At 42.1% G+C, this 23440-nt stretch overlaps 1 protein-coding gene across 9 annotated transcripts in view; it reads left to right on the top strand.

Annotated features, from left to right (window-relative positions):
• The window catches only part of SUSD6 (sushi domain containing 6), a 112489-nt gene that overhangs the window by 33972 nt on the left and 55077 nt on the right, over window positions 1-23440 (top strand). The gene's annotated exons all lie outside the window — the stretch shown is intronic.

Below are 23440 nucleotides of genomic sequence, written 5' to 3'. Positions count from 1 at the left end.
GAGTCTTTGCTTTTTAAACCTGCATTTTGTCCAAACGCCATGACTCTTCTGTAAACTAGTGTCAAAATGTGCTGCCTTCCTTGTTCTCCTACAGCGAGACAACTACTTGTTAGCATCACTAGCTTTTGAAACAGGAAGTATTCTAAAATGGACTAAGGGTCTGACTCCTTCTTAGCCATGTGTAAGTATTTTTCCTGACACCTCTGTTAGCCTGGGTTTTGTGGTGTTCAGATACCACAAGTTGTGGGTTTTTTCCTTGTATTCTTCACTCCCTTACATCTCCCTGGTTTAGTTGTAGAAACTGTTGAAGTCCTTCCTGCCTTCCAGAGTTAAGCATGCATGATAAGTTACCTGTACTATCTGACCTTTTCTCTTGAACAGAAAATAGTTTTTGTTTTGATTTGATTTTTTTTTTCCCCCATACCTGCTCCCAAATGTTACCTTTTAAAACCTACCACAGAGGGATCTTACTTGTGTATTTTACATTTTAGTTGTGAGAAAAAAAAACCCAAACCAAACCCGGATATGTTTTTCAGAGAATTAAACAGAAGTAGTTTTGGACCTCATCCTCCTTTAGAGAAGGGATGTAGATTGGAGGGGAGTGAAGTGGGGAGGAAATCCCTTTAATGCTTTAAATGAAGTTATTATCCACTGCTCTGGGAGAGTCCTAGTGCTGACAAACTAATGTGAGCCTTTGTTCTGATGCTAATCAAGATAGGGACAATTCTTCTGACTATGCCCTGTTCCCCTCAGATCCCTCTAGCAGTGATAAGGCATTATGCTCCTTTGCTACCTCTCTTTTTCCTGTGCCTGCCTATTGTCCTTGTTTTCTGTAACTGCTACCTTGAGTGCAAAGGCTCTAATTTTAAGAGGGTCTCATTAGGAATGATCATTTAAATATTTTGAGTTTTATTTTTTTTTTGAGTGCTCCTGGGTGGTATTTGTACACTTCAGTTTAATAGATATCTTGGTGGCTCTGTGTGTGTTTATTTTTTGTATCATTACATAAAACCCCCAATTTTCTGTTGATGCAAGACACGTTGGACTTGAATATAGTGGCATCTTTTGGTACATGTTGGGACATGTCACTGAAAATTAGAAGTGATTTTTCATTCTCTTCTTTACCAAAGCAAAGAAATATTGCATCTCAGATGCTTTTGAGAACTCCTTAAGAGACCAACTTCTGATCAGTAGCCCAAAGAGCTCTGTAAATTTCCTAGGGTGTGTGCAACCTACATATTGTTTTGATTTATGCGGATGATGTGTTCTCAGTATAAAGATAATCTGCACAGCAGCAGGGAGACGAGCTTGAAGCTTAGGTGTGTAGTGAAATATGACTCTGCATGTGATATAACAAAAAATAGTGCCTCTTCACTACATCTTGTGTGACTGTGGGGAAAGGGTGGTGGTGAAAATATGATTAGGTCTGATGTGAAATGCTTGCATCAGACAAAGCTTTTAAAAAATGTCATGCAGATCAAGAAGAGAAAAGAAGAAATGTTCTGAGTTAGACTCTTTAGCCTTTCCTTAGCAGTAAGAAGCTGATGAGAAGCTCATCCTTGTCCTTCTAAAAGCAGGTGTGCTAATATAGCAGTGTGGTTTGTGATAGTGGGCTCTCTAAGGATAGATGGTGGCAATCTCCTGTGGATAATCTGTCCTGGGTCTGGCTGAGCTGGTCTTCTGGTGAATTTGTAAGGAGTTTGCTGTCTTTCATTAAGGGCTGTTCTCTCTGCAGGGTGGTTTGAGTCCCTCTTTGGTATCAGTGCAGAATAGAGGGATAGGAGAGATTTAGACAACTTAAAGATCTTCCCTAGAAGACAGAGACTGTGTCTCTACAGCTAGCATATATGTATTGGCACAGTGCTCTCATGTTTCTTTTTGATGGAGAGTGTTTTTTCCTAATGCAGAATTGGAAAAGTCCTACAGGGGTGATATAAAAAGCTGATCTCTTTGCAAACAACACAATTTTTGCCTATGTAAACATTTAGAATGTCTAGATAAACTGAGCTCAAAAATGTATGCAGAAAGGTGTGGAGAGAGTAAGGCTCCATCAGAAGATGCTCATCTGAGGAGACTGACTGGAAGTTCTTTTAGCTAGTGACTGTGCACAGATGGGGAGTGTGCATTTCGAAGGTAATCCAGTGTGCCTTCTTGGTGTGAACCTGTGTGAAAACATTAGCTGTAGGAAGGGATTTATCAGCACTTCCTAATAGTTCCTGTGTTTTTCAAGGTTGATTCTGTTGACAATATCCTGAAAAGACATCACTACCAGATGCAATGTGACACATTTTATGTGGGTAAAATTATGGGCTAGGCATAAGTGCCTTTGCCTAGCACTATTAACCCAACAAATGTTAAATCCCAGAAATGCTCATTTTCAGAGTAAAAATTGCTCTTATGACCTGAAAATAAAAACAGAAAGACGTAAGTGGTGTTGGTTTTATCTGTTCTCTACCCTTAATTTGATTATGTGGGGCATTTCCTGCAAACGGGTGCCCTGTACTTAGTTATCATATTCTATCGCTTTTCAACCTCCTAGTCATCTTCTGTGGTTTGGAACAATCATAGCGAAATGTGTGTGTGAGAGAGCCTGCAGCAAGTAGCAGTAGAGAACATGGGATTCCTCTCCCCTGTTATTTTAATCCTGCGAAGTGAAAATAGAAGGAAGATGGCAGGAGCATTTCTGAATGGCTCCTGTGCAAAGCTTCCTCATAAAGCTTTGAATGCTCTTTTCGCTTGTCTGATTGAACCATTTGCAGCGTGGAAGGCCTAAACCCCAAGTGCTTGTAACAGTGGTATCTGCTCTGGGGTTAGCCAGCATTTACCTGCATCCCTTCACATATATCGTATGTTTTTACTTTCTTAGTTTTGTAGTGGTTTTTTGGGTTTGGGGTTTTTTTTTGGTCCAGGGTGGTATATCCTTTTCAAACTCCAGAGACATATGTCACTTTTGATATTAAAAATAAAGGAAATTGTTTAGAATATTCAAAGTGGATTTTTTTTTCTCTGCAAATACTTTCTTTCTTGTCCACTGGTAGGAGGCCGGATGGAACAACTTCTGCCTGTTTCTTTGTGTGTGACCTGAGGTGTTGTGGTTTGACAGTAGTTTGGGTTTTTAGTGGGGATTTTTGGTGTTTCTTTTAAAGTAACTTGTAGACCAGCTTAGCTCTTGTGAGTCTTTCGTTTAATCTCTGGTAGAGAGGAAGGAATATAGGTTTTCAGCAGCCACCATGTCCTGGAGATAATATATTGTTTCATTTAAGTGATGACAATCAGTTCTTCCCACCTCCCCCCCAACATTTTGTGGAATGGACACTTGTTGATTTTAATTTTTCATTTGTATTTATCCCTTATTATGAAGACAGAGTTTTAATTAGCATAGCTTAGTCATCAACTAACATGTTGCAAAAAAGCTCTTTGACTTTTGGCGTGACAAACCACTTGCTGTGTGTGAGGGGAAGAGCTCCCTCCCTTCCCCCCTCCCACCACATAGCCTTGTGCACTGTGGCTGATTCCCCTCTGACTCGGTTACCTTAACAGCCAGTTGTATTTACAGGTAGACTTGAGCATCTTGGGGAGTGCTTGTGTCAGACTAGTTGGTGATCAGATATCTCACCTAACCTTGGAGGGCCGGTTAGAATCCAGCACTACTTGAGTGTTATTTTCCCTGTGACTGTAGTAGAGGATCAGGCACTGACCATATGCTCCTAAAACATAAGTTCCAGTGACCCAAGCTGAGTTCAATTGGAATGTATAGACTGAGGTATTTCTTCTTTACAACAATGAACCCTTCAGATGAAAATGAAGGCATGCTTGAGGGAAAGGGTGTTGCCTATGTTCTTGGCAAACAGTGTCTGTTTAAGGAAATTGGCAGTATAACTGGTATGCTATCACATTTGCTGAAGTCTTCTCTTTGCCTTTCTAACAGGAAGGACTCTGCAGTTTATGACAGAAAGTAGTCTTCTCTAGTTAAACAAATCTGGTTTAAGAGTAGCAAGAAAAGGCATCTATTTGTGGTAGGTATTAGGACTGTTGATAGGTAACTTAGTTCTGGGGCAGGGACTTTGTGTGTTGGTAGAGTGGCAGTTTTATGACAGCGAGAGCCTGGGTTGAACCCATCAATATGAAATATTCATCTGAAAAGGAATTTGCTTCATCAGATCTACTGTTTGAGAGGTATATCACCTGAAGATAGCCTTGTTGGAATCTGTCAGTACTTCTTTAAGTTTTAAATGATTCACAGAAAGCATCTAGATTTTTAAGAACGATTTGTGTTTGTTGGTGTTTTTTTTTTGTTGTTTGTTTGTTTGTTTGTTTTAAGCTAGAAACAGGCTGCCTTTCATGAAGTGTGAGGCAGCACAGGAAGTTGGGAAAGGATATGTGTATTGTATTTTTAGGAGTTTTGGAAGGGTCTCAATAATGAAGTTGGAAAAAATGGAAGCATTTGAGTGACTGAATGTTAAGAGTTGGTATCAATAGATTTCTGACCTCTGGCAGTATGGCTGAGAAAATAGTCCTGGTTACCCATTGTAAGTTGATCTCTGTTACCCTGGTTGACATGTGTACCTGTTCCACCATCTCCAGCTGTGTACTGGTATGTTGGTTGGTGCTGGCAAAGTGAGGACTTGAGTCAGAAATACTGCTTTTTACAGAATGATGAGCAGGCTGCAGCCTCTCCAAGCGTTGCTCCAGACAAACATAGCTGAATTTGAGACGTGATAAGATTTTTTTTTTTTTTTCTCTGAGGCACTTGGTGACAAGCAACTGTACTTGGTAAAGCAAGCTGGTGTTTTATATTCCTCCTGCATTGTGCATTTAGTTGCAGCATAACTGATTCCTGCTGTGTCAGGCATACATTGATTTTGGTTTTTTATGCCAACATTGATTTTGGTTTCTCGTGGCAATTGTTTAACAGGCTCCCGGTGCATAGGGGAGTTTTGCACCCTCTTTCTACTTTTGGCACCTCCTACTGACTATTCAATTTGTTTAATCCCCATGAGTGGTAAACTTTATTGCATGAGTACAGTAACAGTGGCAGGTTTTTGTCTTTTACGCCATGAAGATAAATATTAAGTGTAAAATCAGTAAATTTTATCTAGATATTTTTTCTTCTAGGACTCACAATTATCTTAGTCTTGCTTGTCTAAGTTCTTCTCTGTCACCCTCTTGGATATGGAGCCAAAAATGTACATGATAATGGTAGAATTTTCTCTTAAGTGTAGAAGGCAGACTGTTTCTCAAATTTAAAAAAACTTTTGGATGTAGGTGAGGTTCGGGAGGAGCCAATAAGATGTATTAAGCCAGCTTAAAAAAGCCTGCTTAGAGTACTAGTATACTGTGATGATCCTATGAATTCAGTAGAGTCACTTCAGACTTGCACTTGTAAGGGTGATTGCTGTTACACTCTCTGTACCTGATGTCCAAAAGACTACTGCAGAGATCCTCTCCCCTTTTTGACAAAGGGAGGGAAAAGAAGAATATTGCACCCAGAGTGTGTGGAATCCCTTGACGAGTGTCATACTTGTCTGCTACCCATGAATTGGATACTGAGAAAGGTGTTTGACTTGCACTGCCTGTGAGAACAGAGACTGACAGCTCTGGAGGCTGGGGTTCTATTAACCTCTCAGGAAAAAAAAACAGGAGGTTGAGAAAGTTGATCAGTGTAGGCAGCATTAATGTAAGCTTTGTATAGTACCGTGAATGTTGTGTAGTTGTTGCCCAGGCTTCTCTGCGAGCTTCCTGCCTATCAAAGCATCTGCAGGAAATGGTGCAGTAAACTAGATGAGCTTGTTTTGATCACCTGTGAATTCTTGCACACCAGTATGCGTGCAATTTTTGAGAGTGGATCAGTTTTCTCAGTATGCATTTGTCTGTAACTGAGATGGAATCTGTAGTGTGCAAGATGGTACTCCCAGGTGAATACACAAACTGCAGTCAGAGGCCAGTAACATGCCATGGAGGAATATGTGTGTGTGTGGGAAGCACATAAAAATGTAATTAATTAAAATTGAACTAGACTGTTTCTTTTATGTGAAGTTACTCTTTAGAAGTTGATGACCTGAGTATATTTGGGAAGACAGATCTTGAAACAATCTACCAGTCTCCTGGTGTCCAGGAATTAGTTCTTGAAATGAGACTGTTGCTTAGCTTCTGTGAGGAAGAATTATTTGGCCATAGGTTTTTGCCTTTAGGCTGTGTTTGGCACAAAAAGTTTTAGGTACATCCCAAATTCAATCCAGTTAGCTTTGTATTGGTATTAAAAGCTTAACTCCCATTCTTTCTTCTTGGTCTTTCTGTGAAGAAGACATTGCTGGGGAGGTGAAACTTGCACTTAGTAACTTGTCAGTGTTCTATAGGTAACTCTCTGTAACTAAAGATGAGCTTTTTTGATGTCTTCTGGAGCAAGAAGAGCTAAAATATCTAAAGTACAGAAGCAAAAGCTCACTGAGTAAAAATTATTTGTGGATTCACTTCCATAATTAATGACTGTTTACAGTGTAATGGGGTATAATGTGGGGCTGCTGCACGTCTTGTACTGTGATGTGCAACTTCATTATGTTGTGGTTTTCCCAATGTGTGGTTGTAAGGTTGCCAGGCTTTTAGCTGGTGGTGTAGGGATGTGCCAGCCACACCTGGCACAAGGGAGGTGGTGACCTTGTAGGTGTGCAGGGCATGGGTGGCCACAGGGAGGAAAAGAGTTTAGGTACTACGTGGGGCAGGGTGGCAGGCATTGGCATTACTGTAGCTGGACACAGAAGCTGTTACTCATTTAGTCGTTCACTTCTAGGTAAGGTACCAAACTTGGGAATACATGGCTGCCACCTGGAATGAAAAACAAAATCTTGATGTAGAAATGTAGTTTTCAGATGGAAAATGTTAAGGTAGAAAGAAGCATAGAGGGGGTCTCTGCTTCTCTGTCAGTGGTAGTCTCTGGAGTGCCATGCTCCTGGTGGTCAGGCCGTGTAGGTGCACATTTTGCTGTAGTGGGCATTAAATAAATCACACAGTTTATCCAGAATGCAAATGTGCAGTGATAGCTATACTACATTTGTATGATTCTCTGCTGAACAAAACCCCAAGATACTTTGTCCTCTATTTTTGGCTTGAGATACTAAATCATAAAATTATTTAGGTTGGAAAAGACATCTGAGATAGAGTCCAACCATTAACCTAGCACTGCTAAGTCCACCACTAAACCATGTTCCTGTGTGCCACATCTGTGCATCTTTTGAACACTTCCAGGAATGATGACTCCACCACTTCCCTGGGCAACCTGTTACAATGTTTGACAAACCTTCTTGTGTAGAAATTTTCCTAATAGCCGGGTTAAACCTTCCTTGATGCAACTTGAGGCCCTTTCCTTTTGTCTTACCGCTTGTTACTTGGAAGAGACTGAATCCCACCTTACTACACCCTCCTTTCAGGTAGTTGTAGAGGGCAATAAGGTCTCCCCTGAGCCTCCTTTTCTCCAGACTAAACAACCCCAAATCCTTCAGCTGTTCCTAATGCTCCAGATCCAGCTTCTTTGCCCTTTTCTGGACATGCTTCAGCACCTCAATATCTCTCTTGAAGTGAGGTGCCCAAAACTGAATCCAGGATTCAAGGTGCGGCCTCACCAGTGCTGAGTACAGGGGGATGATCAGCTCCCTGGTCCTGCTGGCCACACTATTTCTGATACAGGCCAGGATGCCATTGGCCCTCTTGGCCACCTGGGCACACTGCTAGCTTGTGTTCAGTCAGCTGTTGACCAACACTCCCGGGTTCTTTTCCTCTGGGCAGCTTTCCAGCCACTTTCTCCAAGCCTGTAGCACTTCATGTTGTGACCCAAGTGCAGGACAAGTGCCCAAGAGGTTGTACTTGTCTTTCTTCTGGAGGAAGGTGAGTTTGATCTCTTCCTGAGCTAGACCTTACCTCCTTTTGCATCAAACAGAAGCACTTCCTCGCCAGGCTTCATTGGGCAGGATTGCTGAAATACTTGGTGTTCCGAAAACAAAAGAATCCTATTGCTCTGAGGTTTCTTAATGACTTGTGAGCAGTAACTACATAAAGGGACTTGGTCAACTGGAAATTCCTATCTTTGAAATTTTTTTTCAAATATTTGTATAAGATTATGAAAAAATTTAGGGGGTATATACTTAGTCTAGCAATAGCTAAAATTCTGATACTGCATTTATTTTTGCCTCTGGCACTTTCTGGCTGTGCAGCTGTTAGCTAGATAGTTGCTGTTTGCGTCTCCTCTGTGCTGCATTGGTTTTTCCACTTACTGCTTGGGCACAGTCTGAAGAAGCCTTGAACTCTACATGAGAGCTGTACATTGGGTACCTGGGAGACTGCCTCTTCGTCTTCCTGTAAGCAGATGCTTAACTCTGCTAGAGACACTTTTGGATTACTCTGTGTAGGAATGTTCATCTCTGGCTTGCTTGCCTGAATTCCCTTCCACAGGCAGAGGGCAAATAAAAAGTGAGATATGTGGGTTAGGGCAGTAATATATCTGGACTCAAACTGGAGTGTTTTAAAGGGATGGAGAGGGGAGGCTGGAAAATACTGTGACCTGAATGGGTCTGGGAAGTAATGCTGGCAGTAGTTAATCTGGCCTGTCATTTTTCATTTTATTTACTCCTGGCACTTGATTGTCAGAGTAGGCTTTTATACTGTGTTCTCTTTGGGGCTTAGACTGCTCAGCACTGCTGCAAAATCCTTCTAATCCTTTTTGCTGTCTCTTGCAATGAAAACTCCTATTGACAGAATGAATTCTTGAATTCCAGAGAGCAAGTGTGGATTCAGGAAGAACCAGCAAATATGGCAAGATCTTGCTGGGAGGGAGGGACTCTTAGAGAGGTGAATTAACTTGTGTGCTATATCTTGACAGCTGTTGAGGACCTTTGCTAGTACCAGTGGTCTTTTCTGCTTTCACAACTAAATGGTACCCAGCAACAGGTGTTCAAACAGAAAAAGACCATATTAATCTGATGGTTTGGGTTTTTTTAAGAGAAAATGAGGATGCATTAAGATTGTCCCTCTTGCCTTGTAACTTTGCATGGCAGACCTATGTGTGGGATAGCACTGCAGAAGTAGCAGCTTTCTCAGCTATCATGCAAGTGTTCTGCAGGATGTTAGAAAACATTGCTGTCATGCATCTGGCCTCGCATTTGTTGAAGAAAGATGTATTTCTGGGTGCTCTGATTGGAACCGACTGTGTCGGTTGCAATTCTGAGCAGTGCTTTCAGGGATTGAAAATGGCTCCACGATAGCAGTTGAGATTTACTGTGTTAACCATGCTTACTGCTGCCAAATGCCTTGCAGCTCCAGAGTGTAACTGTGATCTGCTGGTGACAAAACTGGTCTTTGTGTTGCCACTCTGACTGGGCTGTGGATAAACCAGGCTTATGTTAGGACTAAGCAAAACTCCTACATGAGTATTCTCATCCTCCTCTCATCCTTCTCTATCTGGCATCTTAACATGAAAAGTGCCCTGAGCTTGACTGTCCGGGCCAGAATACTGACTGCACCAGTTCCTTGGAAAGCCAGATCTAGACTGCAAATGATGGGGCTGTAACAGGGAAAGGGGAACAGGCATTTTGCCTCTTAACTTGGAAGGAACGACCTATTACCTTTGCTTTTAAATATGAATGAACTCATTCTCCTTTCTTCAGATACTGACCATATGTTATTCCTGGTAAAAGCAGCAGATGTTCCTCTCCTGCTGTGTTTTGCTTTGTTACACAAATTCTCTTTGTTTTCTTTCTATCCTGTCTGCAGTGGGCTGTGATATTGTTCATCTTCAGTGTATCAGATTATTGCCCTGAATTTCTTAATATGCATTTACAAATAAGTCAGGGATTGCATGAAATGTTGCTTGGGTGGTGGATCTGATGTGTCTGTGTGTATAGGTGGTAACTGAACCCTGTGTTCTGGTTCAGTATGCTCAGCTGAATAGTTTCTCCTTCTGTTTTGCTGTTACTTGTGGCCTCTGCACTTTGTTCTTCAGCATAAAACAGAATGTTCCACCCCACCTTCTTTGTGGTAATTTGGTTTGGGTTTGCTAGTGAATGCAGTTTCTTTGCAAATCTGCATCACTTTGTATCCAAGAGCAGCGTGGGAGAATGGGGATATTTTTGCTCATAAGTGGTTCTTTTCGATGTTCTCCCTGCCAGTGTAGTTCGTCCTCGTGCGTACTCATGAGCTGCTGTTCCAGTTTACTAAGGAATAGTAGGCATATGGAGGTGGACTGCAGCAGACAAATGTCTGTGAGTGCCAGGGAGACCATGGCATTCCACAGTCTGGATGCAGGAATTTAAGGATTGAACCCATAAACAGTTGTCCTCTGTTGTGTCTTTGTTTGCATGGAGTATGAAGCACTTGACAAAACACTCTAACCTCAGTCCTTTCTGGTGACAGATGTTGTTGATTGCACTGTATTCTTAGGAATCCTCATATGGGAAGGGGCACATCATTTTGCCACTGGAGATCTGTTGCCCTAAGGCAGTGTCTGAGGCTGGCTGAGCCTGCGTTGCCATGCTGACCTGCAGTCTATCACACATGCGGCTGAAACAGGCATGGTTATGAACTGAGCTCTTCTGTAGGCTATTTATGTGGGCATGGTTGAAAGCAGCTTCTTCCCCTTTCCCTGTAAATTTAGCCATGGTCAAAATTTCTTTCTTTTCCCTTTTCAGGGACCCTGCCTGCTGGTTTTCTGTGCAAAGATAAGCACATGTCAGTTTGGCTAAGATTTATGTGTCATATTTACTAAGAAGGGTGTCAAACAAAGAAGAATATGGTGGTAGATTTTTTTTTCAGATTTGTGGAGTGAGAAGGAGGATTTGCTGTTAATATCAAGGAAGCTGTCATGATTTAGCAGTAAAAATTTGTCCATGGTTCAGTGAGGTGATGAGATTGCTTAAGATGAAGCAATTGCTAGCTTTGTCTTTACCTTTTGAGAGAATGCAGATAGCAACTGTAGAACAATTCAAAGTGTGTATCTGGTTGGTTGTGCTCTGTGATTAATACCTTACTGAGAAGAGGCACTAGCACAGGTCTTGTGACCAGTCCATTGGTATGTTGTCTCTTTCTTTACTTTGTAAGGCTTATGGCAGTGATATGGGTCGATTCTCCTTTGGGGAAAGCATGAACCTCTAGAGGAGGGATTCTGTCCTCTGGTAAAGGAAACAGGTCGGCAGGTGCTTATCTCAGGGCCCCAGGGTTTGCCTCAGACCATGCACTGAAGAAACCTGTGGTGTGGAAATGCCCTTCCTGTCTTTGTTCAGAAATCACTAGGTCCTTTCTGGAAGACTTGTGTCTGGGTGCTCTTGGTCTTGTTGTTTTCTGTTTGATGGTGTAAGTCACTTGTGATGATGTATTTGTAAACTCTGCTTAGCATGTGAGAGCTTGTAGTTGCTACATTCAGTGAGACAAGTGATCTCGTAGGCAGCTGTAGTTGCAAAATACCGTCACTTGCAGGTATCTCCAAAATTAGTGCGGTCCCTTGACAGAGCCAGTCAACAAGCCACTCTGTTTTAAGCATCTGCTTGTGAAGGAGACTGAAACCTAGAGTACTCTAAGTGAGAGGGAGAGTATGTTTGAGGATGGTGGGATTAATGGTAGGGTTACTCAGTTATGATAGACGGCTCTAAAACTTTCATGCTGTTCTTAGTAGAAGACAAAACCACAAGATTGAAACCTGCTGATAGCTGTGTTTGGGAGCAGAGTCAGGTTCCCTGAGAATCCCACTGGGCCCACTTACAAGGATGCAAGGAAGCAGTGTTTTCATCTTTATCTGGAATCAGAACAGGACCAGCTGCACTGGGGGGGTGATAAAGTGCAAGGAAAGGCTAGATAAATACTAAGACATCACGAAGAGACAGATTTCTTCATAGTAGTCTCATTTGTATTTACAGAAGTTACTACAGTTTTTGAGGTGCTGCCAGAATGTGCATGCTATAAGCAACAACAACAAAAAAGAATCTTAAGCAACAATGTTCTGGATGACTGGAGAAGTTATGTAGCAAACCTGTGTTCTCTGTCCCACTGCTCTCAGTGGTTTACTCTGCACTGCCATTGCAGCGCCCCATGGTCCAGGCTGCAGAAATGCTTTGGCTTAGTATCAAGCTCTGAAAGATATGCTCAGCAGCGGCTCATGATCTCAGCCAATGAGGGGGTGGTATGCTTGTGAATAGGTTCTCTCTCTTAAGGAGGCATGACTAAACTGGGAGCAGTTAAAAAAAAAATTACAAAGTGAAAAACCCTCCACACTCCACTCCCATCCCTTCCACCCACCCCAAACCAGTCTCCCTACCACAAAACATGCACACTTTCTGAAAGTACATGTGGCATGGGAGAGGAGACAGTTGGCTCTTTTGCCTGGAGCAGGAGATTCCTGTGTTCCCAATTGTGGTTGTTTAGGGAAGCCTTTTGCAGGTATCTGTAGGGTGGTGCTAACCCCTTGCACTAAGGAACATGGCCCCCAACATCAGAATGCATTTCATCGCTTTGCTGAGCTCCAAAAAGTAAGAGTACTTGCTCAGCCCTTGCTGAGGGGGTGGTGTGCCCGTACAAGTAGCGCTAAATTGCTGCTGCAGCCGCACTGGACCTTTACAAAATGCACAAAGTAACTGCCCTCAAAACCTCGCAAACTCGTTCCTATTTGCCCGGGGCGATTTTTGTCAGTCATGGGAAGTCCTGGAGACACTGTTAATGAGTTCAGCTGAGGAAATAGCACAGGGAAATGTGGGAGAGGGAAGACTCGGTCCTGCGTGTGAAGCGTCAACTAGAATGTGCAAAGAGGTTAAGGAGGTGTGGTAGTAATTTTAAGAAGGAATGAAAGAGAAATGAAAGCAGGGGTGAGGCAGTGTTAAGACTTCAGAACAAAGGGAAAGAGCTGGAAGCTGGAGAGTGTACTTGCTGGCAGAGAAAGTCAGTCTTTACTCCTTTCATAAGTATCAAACTTGTGTCAGGGACTGTAGCTACAAAAATAAAAAAGGGGTTAAATATTTACTGATAAGAATTTGAGGGAAACATGTTTCCAAGCAGTTTTGCCCTTTGATTCTTGCCTCTGAGCTAAATTATTGGCCTGTTTGGGACAGCTCATATATCTGTGTGACCTTTTAATTTCCTTTTCAATCTTCTGAATCTACTGTAATGAACAAAGAAAGCATTAAGAACAGGCGTGGTGCAGATTTTATTGCATGTTTGCAGTAGACCTGGAGAGAGGAGATCTGGAGTTCTCTGGGTGTGATGTGGCAAGAATCTTCTATGAGAAAAAGATCACTGAGAACGCCAGTGGTGGTTCAGATTAAAGAGGTGTTTTCTCTCCATATTGCGGTAGCTCGTGATATCCCTGTAGCAGTGGTCTTGTTTTGCTCTGTGTTTATACAGCACCTAGCACAGCATGGTTTGATTTGTAGGCTCTGATTTCTGCCTCTCTTTGCCTTGCTAGTGCTAATGAGGCAATAAGTGCTTGTGAATGGCTTTTTTTTTTTTTTTTCACCCCCTCTGCCTAGTCACATACCTGTCTGAAGCAAAAGTTTATCCCTTGGCGTGTGCCCCAGGTTTCCTGTCTGCATATTTTCCCTTGCATGACTTCTGTAGTGAGTCAAACAACTAGCTGTTATATGTGAAAAAGGATGTAAAAAGCATGTGCTAAAGAGAAGGGATGAGAAATGACGTTTCAGCCAAGAGGCTTACATTGAGTGAGGGGGACGAGGAAGGAGAATTCAGCGGAGGAGGAAGCAGCATGAGATCAGTTGACTTTATATTGCACAGCATGAAAAGATCCCACAACTAAAATCTGATCTAACCTTTGCTTCCTGTGTGTCTGACAAGAAATGTTTCCCATGTAAGGCAATGAGAGCCTGCTGTAAGGAACCATGTGGCTGTCATTTATTTCAGAAAATGTGTCAGTGTTCAACCGTAGGAAAAGAGACCAGATAGACCTGTGGTAGCTGCAGCCTTTATTGCCCACGTTTATGCTATTTAAAGACTAGTCTTCATCTTGATTCTAGTGAAATAGCAGGTTTGGCTTGCCTAAAGTCTACTGGCTACTTGTAGCTAAGGAGACTACGACAAACATTGCTGGGGACAGGCCTGACATTTCTCAAGCCAAAATATTTGGATTATCCAGTTGATGGTAAGCCAACACCCTTCCAGAAGGCTTATAAAGCTTTGGTTTGATTGTTGGTAAATGATTTCTTATGCAAGTAACCTGTATAAAGCCACCTACAGTTCAGGTGTGGTTTTAAAAAGAAGTGTTGATTATGTTAATCACTTCTCTGAAGTTCTTCAAGATTGGTTCATTCCTTATACCCTCTTTTCTCTCATACATATTCTGAACTTACAATAGTGGAAGAAATAAACTTTCTATCTAGTAAATGGGGATTTAATAATTTATTGGCTAAAGAAGCAGAGGATTTGTGCCTCGAAATGAAGGTGTTTGCAGACCTTGGGTTAATCTTCTTAATATCTAAAAATTAGTTTCAACCCTTAACTTCAGCTAATTCCATGAGCCAGACCTTCCCAGTATTGATGAAATGAAGGCAGTGATGTAGGGTGTCCCCTGTTCCAGTCTCAGCTTTTTTGGGGGCTTCTGCAAACTGAGTCTCATTTTAGGTTGTGCATCTTTCTTTTGTTGCAGTGTCTTTCATGTTACTATGATTGATCTTAATTCACCAGTCCCGAACCTTTTGCATTTTGTATGTAGGCCTGTGTGAACACTTGTAGTAGAAGTGAACTGGAATTCCTCTGCATGTTGTCGTTTCTTTAAAGCTGGTTTGTAGGTGAGCTCTAAAGCTGCTCTAGGTAATGTGCTGTGGGGATTGAGTGTCGCTGTGCACTAAAATGATACAGCCCTCACAAGGCTGGTTCTTTCCTCCTTCTGCATTTCTTCGTACCCATCAAATCAGGAGACCTTCTTGCAGTGAGGAAGTCAAGGTTATTTCCCTAGAAAAGAAAGCAAGCAAAAATTTTGAGTTGGGCATCATGTGACTGTTGATGCTTCAGACCACCACTTCCTGTGTGTTTCTCCTTGCAGGTGGAAGTACTTGCAGTATTTGCAAGGAAGTGTTCCCCTCATGGTGGTGGTGTTGAGGGTGTACCAGAAAGTTCTCTTGAGAGCCTTTGTCTTTTGAGAAGAGTAACTTTTTATGTCATGATTTCTGAGATTGAAACTTGCTGTTGGTCTAGTGACAAAACCCAACATTTTCTTTGGTCAGAAATAAAAATTTATCAATGGCAATTCATCTTCAAAGAACTGAAAGTCCTGCCCTATTACACCTGTTTCATAGCAAATGCAGCCAAAGTATAATTAAGTTTTTAATATTGGATTTGTCTGCAAGGAACTTGTGAAGACTGTTGATACCTTTGTAAATAGTATGGCTTTGCTTGGCAGAGATGATGAAACTTAACCTTGGTCTCTCAGGAGTACATTGTTGGTTTGTCTTTACCAGCAGATGGTCCTACCTTTCAAAAGGGCTTATAGTAGCATTTCACTGGAGTTTCTTTCCATTTGCAGGGGTGGTGTGAAGCAGCCTTTGCAGTGATTTCCAGCAGCTGCACTCTAGCGCTTCTGAGGAGTGGAACTCAGGTGGTGGGGAGGCTGGAAAAGGAGGTGGAGGCTATGACTCTCTTGCTGGAGACCAGGGAAGGGGGATGTGAATGTTGGAGAAAGGGTTTCTGATAGCTACTGTGCTCCATAGCATGCTATAAGGAGGGTGGTTTCCTCAAAATGTGCCCTGTAGAGTCCTGTGGAGCCTTACTGGAACTAGTGATGTTCCACAATGCAGGCTTCTCTTTGTCCTCGCCCCACTTTCTGCTTGTGAAAGAGTGACTCTTGCTTCAGGAGGAGTGCAGATCCTGAAGCACAAAGGGAGGCAGTAGTTTGTTGTCCAGAGCCAACTGTTGCTTACGTCTGTTAAATGTCATGTTCAGCTTACCCAGAAAAGCAGTCTTAGGTGAGTTAGAATGTGTATAAAAGCAAGCAGAGGGTATACTTTTCATGAAATGAAGCTCGTAAGTGGCTTTTTAAAAATCCTGATAGAAGTCTGGATTGCTGCAAGTGACAGACCACCAACTCCTCTGGTTACAGCCACTGTATGTAACACTCATAATACAATCTTGCCCTGAACTTTATAGGTGGAGCTACAGATTATATCTGGTGGCTTTTTTTTAACAGTTGTTTCCCTGCATTTAGTGAAGAGAAATTATTTGGAAAAATTCTTTGTCAGTTCCTATGCAGGCACCCTTTCAGAAAACTCTGTATAATGTGGGTTTTTTTTTCCTTATGAATAAGAGTGAGAAGCTCAGTTAATGTGTGCACTCAGTTTCTCACTCAGAGTGAGAAGCTCAGTTAATGTGCAACTATCTCAGCATATGAGATAGTTGCTAGTCTGATGTTCATGTTTAGACCTTTCTGCAATATACAGGCTTTTTTATTTGTAAAGCATGCCTTAGTTTAAATGGTTGCTCTGTGTCTTTAAACAGTTGCACCAGTGTAATTATTTTCCTGTTACTTCCTTGTCTGGTCAAGAGATGACAGGGAATTGTTGAGCAAGTTTCTCATTCTGACATCTGGCTGTTAGCGTTCCTCCACATACATGTAGCATTTGTAGGAACTAACTTCTCTCTGTATGGTTTTTATTTAAAATGTTTGGCTTTAGAGGAAAAGGAAATTGGTAACACTGAAAGATGGTGCAGATGGATTTACCAAGTTGTTTTGCAGCAAAATCTTAAACTGCAGAGGCAAAAGGAAAACAGCCTTGGTGGGAACCACTGCTGACTCTTGAACGGCTAAATTGCATGTCAGATTGACAAAATGGGGAAAACAAATCTAATCTTAAGAGTACAGTAAAAAAGCATGCATTCTCTTTGAGAAACTCACTTGAAAATAGATTAAACAAACATGAAAATCCTCTGCTGTTGAAAGTAGTTTTAAATGATCTTCTTGCTGTTTGGTGGGTCTTGCATATTAATTTCCTTACCCTCTTAAGGTCTTGTAGCTGATCTTTGGGCTACTACTTGGAGCACTGTGTTACAAGTGAAAACATGAAGAGGATGACTTTTAAACTAGCTTGCTTTATACTAATTCTAATAACTTTTATTTAATCAATTCAGTCTGAGGGAACCTTGTTTCCAGAGACAGGAAATTGCTTGAGGATTACTGGCTGTCGCAGGACGTTCATACTTATTTGCAAGATGTCTGGAAAAAAATAATAATAGAATCAGTCTTCCTTTAAAGGCAGTTGAAACTGGAGTGGCTGTGCTTTTCCCATGAGAGCGAGCAGAGGTCACTCGGAATTCTGTGTTAGAATGTTTTTTCTTGACAAATAGTTTTATGGCTTAAGTGTACTCATGCAGGGTGCTTGGAGAACATCAAACCCCCAAGAAAAACAGTGACCTGTTTCCCAAGTGGATATACTGTTCACTTAGCTGCTAGTGGCTTGACATACTTATTTCCTACCCTCAGATACTAGAGTTATATATGCCTGCTCTAAAATGCACTTTTTAGAGGGAATGGGGAGGGATCTTCCACTTTTCAGCTCTGTGTATGTAAGAGGAACATGGAAAAGAGGTGTCTGGGGAAGCATGTGTGGTATCTTTTACAGTCATGTGCCCAGCCTGTTGACATTTGAATACATGTATGCCCATACAAGTATGGACAATTTAAAAAAAAACCCTGCAGAAATCCAGTGAAGACACTTTATTCCCCTTCTTGCTTGTGTTTCATGATTGCTTGCCTGGCACCTGGCCCATTCAGGGGTGGAGAACTATGACTAGAGCCAGGAGAGAGGTAGCACCTAGGAGTGGTACGCTTGGCTGAGGGACAACAGGCAGGCAGGCAACTGCCCAGGTTGCTAACAGGGTACTTTACCTCTGGGTTCTGGACCCAGTGGTAAAGAGGCATTGCCTGTGCCCTTTTCCAGGGTTTGTCTTTGCGCGTGTGAGTATCGGAAGGGAATCTGATCTTTGAAAGGGTTTTCCTTAGAGTTTTGAGGCAGATTGGACAAAGGCTAGCTGAGCTTCTGCAGTCCTGGGTGGTCTAGCAAAAAAGCTAAAGTGTGAGGTAGAAGGTTAATAACCTGTATGCTCTGACTTCTGGGTATATTTCCTTCTGAGCTAGCGTTGGCATTTGTGTGATTCTTGCCTGGTGCATCACCCCTTTATAGTCTCACTGTTGCACAGAACTGTAGGATTTACTGCCAGAGCTATGTGCTAACTTTCACTGTTCTGCTTTGTGTAACTTTTCCCCCTCTTTTGGCTTTGTTTTCATTTGACTTCCTCTAACTAAGCAAGCCTGTGTTACCTTTGGCTATTGTGGAGCACTCTCACATGGCTTTTTGGCTTTTAATCTGCATGGAAACCAGAATACTGGAGCCATGACTTAGGGGAAGGGTTTCAATCTAGAGCATCTTTATGCATAGTACATTATTTCTTCCACACTTTAATGTGCATTGAAAATGGAGCCGGTTTTAGGAGCAAGAAGCTTGTGTAGCTTCTTGAGTCCAGCACATTAGGCTGCTCACTTGAGTCAGAGAGGGGTTTTGCACACATGGAGCTTTGGCAGCAAAACTCAGGTGGGAGTTTGTTACCTCTCCCCAGCTGTTCCTTCTGCTGGCCCCAGAGCTGTCCTGGTGCAAGGACTCAATCTCCCCAGGAAGCTCCTGAAAGATGCATTAGCATTGTGTAGGGGATGGTTAGCTATGGAGTGGGTGTGGGAGCAGCGCTATTGTGGTGTCTAGTCAGCCAGGAGCAAGGAGTCATCCTTCAGCCAAGGTAGCAGCACAACCTCTAAGTGCTTGGATGGTAGAGGGGCAGGCCTCAACCCCAGCCAGCTCTGCAATGTGGAGATGCTGATGTACAAGAGGTAGACTAGAGCATAAGTCAGTAAAGGCTGAGGAACCATTGATACTATATAAACAAGGTGCTGAGAGCTGCTGCTTGAGCAGTTACTATCAGGCATTCCTCCTCGCCTGCCTCAGGACACTTTGCTTTACATTGTTTGAGTTTGTTTAGTGACAGCTAGGCAGAGGCACCTCCTTGGGGAGCAAAGGAGTGGGAATCCCTCTGACGCTTGCAGGGTGGGTGCAGAAGATAGGCTGTGCTCTCCCTCCTGCTGCAGGTCTAAGCATCCTGGCTCCCACCTCTGGGCTACCCTAGTAGTGATTAATTTTTTTTAAAATATTTTTCCCACTAATAGCCACCCTTTGTAAAGTCTAAATGTCACTGAGTCAGGGTAGAGAGAAGCTGAAGCTTCACATTGACCTTCTATTGAGATACAACTTAGATGTTTTATGACAGATTTTATTCTGTAAACTCTTACTTCTGTTACACTTATTTCTGGCATCCTTCTCTCCCACTCCAACTTAATACTGGAATTCTTTAGCACACAGTCTAAATCTTTAACACACCATCTTTGAATGGTGGTTGTAGGTCTTGGGAAGATGGTTTGCCAATCTGTTAGAAACGGACCCATCCTGGGGATTCTGCTTGGAGCATTTGGCCTCTTCATGGTGCGTATGTCCCCTTGTGACACATAGTGAGCCACCATCCTTCGTAGAGTGTCTCTAGCTTGATGCTTCTAGCTTGTGCTGCTCAAATCAGAATATAATTGTAACTGATCCCTTGTTAGAAAATGAAATTAGGCATAACCTGTTGAGGGAAGCCAGTTAGAGGGAAAAAAGGCTGTGAGGATGATATGTGCTCTCTGTGAGCTGGTAATTGCGAGAGTGATTTAATAGAAAGCAAACTCTTTGGGCTCCTGTTCCCCACCCCTTCTTTTCTTGGCCCTGGAGTATGGACTTTTGAGATTAATTTTTGTCACCTTGCCTGAAGTCTGAAATCCTCAGGTTGAGTGCTGGCATGCCTGCTGCTGATAAGGGTGCCCAGTTGGGGAATCTGCCTGGGACACCTTCTGCGGCTGCCCTGCACCGTGGCCCCATGGGAGCAGGTCTGCGTGCAGGCAGTGTGCTAGTCGTGCTGCAGCTTCAACTGCAAGGGGGTTAAATGGGGATACAAAAATTTTTCTTTCGCAGTTGTATACTCGCAAGAGGGATATGGCTCTGTGGAGTGAAACGTGCCCACTGCCACTGTGATGGGTCTCTGCCACCATGAGTGTTTGTGCATTCTTGCCTTTAGCACAGTGCATCCTAAGTAGAAAAAGCAAAAATAAAATCTAACAACTTTGCAGCTACTAAAAGACAAAAGTAAAGGAAAATAGTGAGCTAATAGATACAAAACTAAACCATGTTGCTGAGACCTTTTGAAGACCTGCCTTTTTATTCCCCTCTAATTGACATCTATTGAAGTAATTCTCTGCTGTGTAAGAATCCCAAATGCAATCTTAAAGTCAGAACCAGAATTTGAAACCGTGCTTTTTAACTTTCTCAGTTTGGTCAATGATCTATGTTGTTGGAAGATGAAATTTTTAGAGGACTTAAGAGACAGTCTTACTTTTCAGAGTTTTTTGTGTTATGGGTTTATCTTTGTAAAGACCTTTGTAAAGACCTTTGTGCCAACGGGCATTCAGACATCAAGGGTTTGTTACCCTGGAATGCTCTGATATTACAACATATCTCTTGTGAAGAACTTCCTATATAAGCTGGGATTCAAGTAAGAAATACTGTACTACGTTTTTTGTAGTTTCTTGAAAGTGGGTGAGTAGATATTTTACTATCTAGGAAGTGTGATAATTTTAAACTAGAGTTGTATCTCACATCTGTGCTTTTAGGAATAAATGTAAGAGTTCCTCCATCTTCTAGTATAGTTCCTTATTTAAATGTCAGACTGGTTCATTGAAGTTTATTTTTAAAAGGCTTTGATAGGAAGATGACTTCCAAGTGGATGTCCTCTTCAAATGGCTGTGCTGCCTGGTGGCGTTGCAGCTGCACGTATAGCAGATTGATGCTTTTAGCCACATTAGTTGAAATGAAAGCACAACAAATGGTAAGGATGGGCAGAAGTGTGTTCTAGTAGTGAGAGATTATAAAATAAGCCTTTACTATACATGGACCTTGTGGGGCATACCCTGAGCCAGGTGAACACAGCTGCATAAAGGAGAATAGCATCCTAGATATTCAAATGACCTTACCAATCTAATGCTGCTTTGTGAACCCTGTTACTGAAAGTAACATTTCAAGCTTGGATGTGGTTTCACAAGGTTGTGCCTTTGCACGGCTTTTCCTTATGCTCCTTCTCTGAAGCAGTTTCACATTACTGTGAGTTTTCTTTTTCAGGACTTATTATTTTTGGAAAGCATTCTGGAACATTTTGTGCATATGGTCCTCTGTAAATGTGCTGTTGTACTCATTAAAGCTGAAAGTATGAAACCTAGCTTTTCTGATGCAGTGTGGCAGGAGGAAAATGCTGAAACAATAGTTTCCAAAGGGAATACTTTTCCAAATAAAGATATTTAAAAAAAACCCCAAACAACGAAAACTCACCCAAAAGATTGTGAGATGTATTCTCCACAATACCCCAGTCTCTTTCTTCCATAGATTGCATAAATGACAGTGTGTTTAAAATAAAAAAATGCTTTAAAGCAGATCCAGCAGGTTTTTTTAATAACTGTTTTTTCTTCATTTACTGGTGACATGACCCTGCTGCTATTAGGCGTTTTTGTAATAGTACAGAAATCTACTGTGCGTTGGAGTTGTGTGCATTAACCTGTCTAACTTTCCCCACTACTTCTCTGCAGCTCTGTTTTTCTTCTTCCTTTTTCTTGGAAGTTCACAGCCTGCCCATAACTAGCTTCTCCTTCCTTATTTGGAAGGACAGTTGGATTTTGATCTCTTTTTCTGTTTTACTTGGGAAGAGGAAGATAAGTTTCTGGTGAAAATCTGTGAATTTAAAGGAAACTTCTTGAAATCTGGGAAACTAATGGTATTTAGGGCTTTCTCTTGGGCTTACTAAGACAAGGAAAATTGACCTTTTTTTTTAAGTCATAAAATTCAAATCCTCTGTGACTGTGTCAGACCTGGCATGACAACCACAGTATGTAGAAATGGGGAAGGATCATTACAAGACTGAGACTTGCCTCTTATTCTGTTTCTAAAAGTATGAGTGATGAGCCCTGCTTGTCAGTTTGTTAATCCACAACTGAGCTGAGCGTTTCCATCCTGCAGTGGACAGAGAAAGGCACTGAATACCACCCTTTTCCCCTTGGCAACCTTGCACCTCTTCCTTGCACACCTTGAGAAGCCTGTTCCTTCCTTCTTACTTACCTGGTAACTGTTGGAGTTGAAGCTTGTTTGGTCTGCTCAGGAATACCTATGAGCCTGCTGTCCATAACTCTGTGGGCTGCAGCAGGGAAGAAGCTCAGATAAGGCTTGCCCCCAGCTGCTAGCATGGAAGAGGAATAAATGGAGGAAGGAAGCGCTCCCTGCCTTTAGCCCACAGAAAAAATATGCTTGGCTAACCTCAGGATGAGTTTCTGAGAAGCATCAAGTGATATAAGGAGGCAATCAAGGGAGAGGTGCAAAAGCATGATCTGGGTGCAAACAGGACTTTAGACAGTGATGGAAGGATAGAGAGGAGGAAGCTGGATAATAAGCTATGCTGATTGGTGGATCTTGCAGGTTTATTCACTTGAGGTAGGAATGTTGGTGTGTCTTTCCTAGGTGTAAGGGACTGGTTATCCAGTAGGGAAGAATGCAGTTCCCTGGCTTAAAGCTTGAGTATGCCTTGGTGAGGCTGTGGAGAGTTAGGTACGTGCCATTTATCAGAGATTAAAATGAAATTTCAGATTTTAGCCTCTCCACCAAGCTTCTTTCTGAGCAAACTCTAATGTTCCTTCCTGAAAACGGGAGTTCTTTATCACCAACAATTCTTGGATTAGTTCTGAGTGTTTTTTTTTTTTTTTTTGTGGGTGTTTGTTTGTTTACTTTTAAGGAAGCATTGTAGAAACCTTCATGTGAGAGAGGAGGTAAAAGCTAAAGCAAGACATGAGAAAGAAAGAGCTGATTTTGCAGGTCATAGGCGAAACCCTTGGCACAGTTGGGGAGTGAGGAGGGAAACCCAAATATTCAGGTTCACTTCATATTGCAGTGAGGTAATTTTCAGGAGCATGTGCTGATTCCAATGTCCAGAATAAGCAGCTCAGTCTTTCCTAGTGATTCTTCCCTGTAGCAGGAAATACTTGCAGTTTAGTATTTGTTTTATGCTGTGGCTGTGCTATGCAGAAATCTGCCTTTGTGTAATTCAAATATGAAGGTATAAAATAAAGCTACTAAGCACATCATCTGGTTACTGGACAGGGTGTGCGAAGTCTTACATGTTATTTGGCTTTTCTTATTTCCTCTTTTCCTCTTCCACCTTTTCCAATTATCGTGAATAATTGAGAGTTGGCTGTGCTGAAAAGTCAGATTATTAAGATTGTTCTGAACTGCTTGCAGGTTACTTCAAGGGCTTTGGTTTTAATCTTTCTGCCTAGTTTAACTGAACAGTGTAATTGAACTGT

Source organism: Empidonax traillii, unplaced genomic scaffold, assembly GCF_003031625.1.
Source record: "Empidonax traillii isolate 1590-97213 ecotype Southwest subspecies unplaced genomic scaffold, ASM303162v1 scaffold56:size2478089, whole genome shotgun sequence".
In the NCBI taxonomy this organism is placed as follows: Eukaryota; Metazoa; Chordata; class Aves; order Passeriformes; family Tyrannidae; genus Empidonax; species Empidonax traillii.
The sequence above is the reverse complement of the archived record's forward strand: the minus strand, read 5'-3'. Positions and strand labels throughout refer to the sequence as shown.